The sequence below is a fragment of the Solanum pennellii genome, chromosome 11, assembly GCF_001406875.1.
Source record: "Solanum pennellii chromosome 11, SPENNV200".
In the NCBI taxonomy this organism is placed as follows: domain Eukaryota; kingdom Viridiplantae; phylum Streptophyta; class Magnoliopsida; order Solanales; family Solanaceae; genus Solanum; species Solanum pennellii.
In genome coordinates, this window is record NC_028647.1 from 46,252,699 (window position 1) to 46,257,951 (window position 5,253).

Sequence of the window (5,253 nt, forward strand, 5' to 3'; positions counted from 1 at the left end):
ATGGAGCAATAATTTTTTCTGCAATAATTAGAAATGAAGAAATCAAGAGAATTGAAATATCAATTCATGGAGTTAAATGGCTTGTTATATGGAGAAATATTTTGTATATATTTTTAAGATTGTCCTTTTTTTGTTATGAAGTGGATTATAAACTCAAGAAGGGTAAAGAGAAGCTCTTTGTTGATCAGTAAAGAGAAATTTACTCTACAACAACAAACCTTAAAATATTAATACTATTTCTTAAGGGTGTGAAAAATGGACGATTTGGACTGAAGTTGGGCTGAGCAAGATGAACTAAATTAATAAATGAGTCCATGCCTGATCCTAATTAAAATTTACAATAAGTTATATAATGAGTAATAGCTCAACCCGTCTCAACTTTTATTCTTTATTTATAGGGGTATTCATAAGCATTATTAATCAAATACTTTCAATTAAGTTTTCATATATATGACATAAACTTATACAAACAAGTCCTTTGTGTCTAGATAGTTGGGTTTGCCCAAATTTAGTCTATCAATAATGTATCTTATGTTCAACTCATTAAATTCTGAACGGATTGTACGGGTCAAATGAGTTTTAGGCTGATTGATTATGTCACCACATTCTAATTTTTTATCCAATTTTTGACAGGGTATCAAGAGGTGATCTTGGCAACTTGTTCATTTTGAAAATGGTTGACCCTTCTTACAAGGTCCCTACTTGAGATTGCTACTATCAACTTTATAGAGTTACTAATTAGTGTCACACCTTATATTATAATATTATATGCCATATGCCAAGTCTGTGCAAAGGATTCACAAGGATTTTCTCTCTTCAATTTAACTGTACAAAATTGCATTAAAAAACTAAGTAATTTCAAACTTGTGTATATGCAGCTTTATCAAAATTTCTTGTCATAATCAACATGACCTAGTGTTGTGTACAAAAAACACTTTTTTCTTCTCTTCATCTACTTAATGTTTTTTTTTGTTTTGTATAAGAGCACTTGTATTTCTTCTATCCTAATTTCTTCTTCACTTGTGTTTTCTTCTTCTCACTAATGGCTAAAGAATTATTTTAAAATATGCTGGAATTCTTATGATATTTAAATATACAAAGGCATTGAATAAAACATCAAGGGGAGTGCATGAACCTCAAAAGAAAGAAACAAAAATAAATAAATCATATGACGTGTTTATTAGTCCAGAACCTTCCTTTAAGAGCATAGATAAAATCCAAAATTATCAAGACTAAAGATAAAATTCCTTAAATTCATGTTTTAGAAATTGCCCAGTTGTATCTGTTTTAATTTTCTAGGAGTACAATATCATTTAACTATTTTAATATAAGATAGTATCCTTCTTTTGAATTTTTTTTTATTATGGGAGAGATACAACTAACTAGTATCAGTTGTATAAGGCCTTATTGGCTGTCACATGTTAATGGGATCCACATTCCAATTTCATTTCATTACATTTCTTTTTCTCTTTCATTTTTAACCCTTTTTTTTTTATTTTTGTCTTTTTCCTCCCAACTGTTTCTTCATTTTTTTTCCTACTAGTTAACTCCTGATATAAATTTATTTTTTTCTATCGTATTTATTTTTTGATTTTTTATTTTGCATTCAATATATGTATTTTAAAATTCGATCATTTTAAATTTGTATTGTCTAAGACTTTGTTTGAAAAGATTTACTGTCTACAATTTTTTTTTATATTTAAAGCTTGAACTCGAAACCTCTAGTTAAGCAAGAAACGACATCATCCCCGACCACATCATTTATTTGAGGAATAACCAAATTGGGTGTGTCGAAAATTTAAATTTAAGTTTTTGAATGAGTTTTAAGGAATTGAAGAAAGTTGATGAGTTTTATATATATAAAATGCACTTTTGATATTATTAAAAAAATCAAATTAGAAAATAAATGCAAAAACAAAAAATTGATTTCACAATTATTATTTTTTTGGGTTGCACTTTCTTCGATTCCTTAAAACTCGTCCAAAAAATTAAATTTAAATATTCCTAAACACCCTTTTTGGTTTTTCCTCAAACATATGATGGGATAGAGGATAGTATTCCTTCTTACTTAATTAGAAGTCTCGAGTTCAAACTTTGAATATGAAAAAAAATTCTTGATAGATTGTATATTTCTTTGAATAAAGCCCTACACAATTTTAAATTTAAAATACTCTAATTTTAATGCAGATGTCGGATGGAGAAAAAATCAGTATAAAAATAAAATTATGTTAAATGTTAATAACAAATAGAAAAAGGCAAGAAAGAGTTAAAGGAGAAAGTAAAAGTAAAAAAGAAAAGGTTAAAATGGAAGAGAAATGAAACTGGAATGTGAGTCCCATGAACATGTAGCAGCCAAGTGAGGCCCTCATACAACTGACAGTAGTTGTATATCTGCCCATTATAAAAAAATTTCCCTTCTCTCTTAGTAAAATGTCATGTCACATTATTTTTTTAAAAACAAAGAAAAATAGATAAAAGTGTGGATAGTTCGATGTCACAATCCAAAAATTCAGGTCATTATGCACCTACTAACTCCAACAAGTAGGTAAGTCAACCCTTAGCTTGAAACCCAACTATGAAGGACCTACAGTAGGGTTGTTCAAAATTGAATAAAAATTGATAATCCAAATCTAATTTTTTTATTGGTTTATTGATTTAGCCGTTTTAGTAACACTTAGATTTTATTATTATTATTATTATTGGGTTATCAGTTCACAATGATTTGATGTTTTTTCTTAATGGATTAACCGATAATCTGATAATAAATTAATAAATAATATTTATACCATTTGGTAGATACGGTCCTTGACTTAGGGTTTAGTTTCATACTTTTATTTCTGGTTGTCTCAACTCTCGGTTATTCTACAATGTGCCACTGTTTGCTTTTGAGCAAGATGCGATCTGTCAAATCATGTGCGTGGTTCATTTGATTTGTCATCTTGTTTTTAAGCGACGTTCAATGATTTTTTTTTGAGTGAAATCTTAACATTTAGATCGATGCTCAATAACTGATAGCTGACAGATCAATATCTTATTGGTTCTATAATGATTTAACATGTCTACAAATCGATAACCAATAAATCAAACTGATAAACTTCAAAATCAAACTGAACCGATCGATACGCAATCCTAATTTAGGGAGCAACATAAGTCAACAAGAGCATAATAAAGCAGATTTAAGGGAAAGTAGCCAAAATAAGACCATAATATAAACAACGCTCGAACGATGACAAAAATATAAAGTCCATTCCAAAGACTGGTGAATGCTAGTACAAAGCTACTACAAAAGACTGAGTACAAGACTAGACATATGCCAGATATACATACTATCTCATAATACAAAAGACTAGTCACAAATGTACATAAGGAAATGAGTCAACCACGAACACCAAGAAGCTCACCCTCAATCTCCGGAACACCAACTTTAGTAGCATGAGAAGCAAGGCGGTCAACTAGAACTTGAATCTGCATTTAGGAAAAAGATGTAAAGTTTAGTATCAGTACCAAAACAACAAATACTTAGTAGGCATCATAGGCCGAGTGAGCTCGTATTTGCAATAACATAATAATAAACTAGTAAATGACATGGTAATGAGGCAATAGTAGAGGCTTAACTAGACATTAATCACATTAGGAATACTAAGATAAATAACGAAACTAGTGAGGTTATCTAAAACCTAAATAGACCCCTATAAGCCTATAAGACATATTGAACCCCCACACGATCGGCGGGTACACACAACAGCTACACTACCCGACACAACCTAGTGAAGAACATATATGCTTTCCCACAATATTTCATCGGATCCTTCACAATATTACACAACTTAGTGAAGAACATGTATGCTTTCCCACAATTTATTGCTTGTCCTACTCGAATGACAGTTCAAAGTCCCATGCCTCTGTAATTGTCGAGGCTATGAGGCGGAGTGATCGGGTTGTGTTGGTGAACCTCCGTTTGAGGTGAATTTGAGATTGAAGCTTCTGCCCCAATCCTTTTCTTTGGATTTCTTGTTGATATTTGTTCATGTGTTGTTGTTCGCTGATTCAGGCCCCATATTGTGTTCAATTTTGGAACTGAAGCTTGGTGCTTGCTTTAGGACCTCTTGACAGAGTCAATTTTGAAAATTCTGGTGCGGCTTCCACAATTCTCATTTGACTCAAAAGTTGGTCAATTTCCATTTTATATGACTTCGATATCTAATGATCGTACTAATGTTGTGATTCTTATCATGATAGCGTGGAAGCACTCGGAGGCCGTTTGGAAAGGAAAAGCTCTGATGTTGTGATTTGAAGTGCGTGTGGTCAACCTACAAGTAGGTAACAACTTTCTTTCTAATTAGATTGAGCACGAATGTGTGAAATCATGATGATTAGTGTGAATTGGGGGTGGGTACCTAGTTGTTCTTACTGTTCTTCTTAGAAACCATGTTTTAGGGTTGATCATCACTGTTTTGAGGGTACGACTGTGCTAGTTAGGGTTGTATGTGTGTTGTTGCATGATGTTTAAATTACTAGTGCTACTACTTAGTTGTATCTGTGTTGTTGCATGATATTTAAATTACTAGTGTTATTACTTATTTTCTGAAGTATGTTCGGCCTTAGTCTAAGATAGGCTAGTGTTTCCTTAGACTCACGAGCCTCGTAGCTTTTTATGTCTCTGACATCGTTTCAGATAAACTAGATCCTTATAGACTGGAATAGAAGACTTGGGTGTAATAGAAGCCTAGTTTAGGCGTTTGCACAACTTGTAGACCTTCTACCTTCTCCCGATCTCTGCGACTCCAATGTGTTACCGGAGGTTATGTGCTTTCTCAGGATCGGAGCAGTTCAGGCTTGGAGCCACTTCGTTATTCTCTTGAGTGGACATCGATCCATGTAGGCACGGGACCTACTTATTGAGAACCTCCTTAGAGTTGACACGCCTCCGGGTAACTCTTGCTAGCTGGCAACTTATGGCCCTGGGAGTGAGCTAGTTGGTTGGAGGCCTTGAGATCCTCTTTAGAGTCGACACACCTTTGGGTCACTCTTACTAGCTAGGTGGCTTACACCCCTAGGAGTGGATTGGCTGGCTTGGCGATCTAAATTGATTGTTATTCTTGCTAGCTGGGATGGGAGTTGACTGGATATGAATGATTCCTTGGGCTGGGAGCTAGGCTTTCGGTTGAGGTACTCTTCTCTCAGGAGACTTATATATTTTCTGTACCTCTAGGGCTTATGGGGTCCGCTCGAGTTTAATTTTTTTTTCTTAAT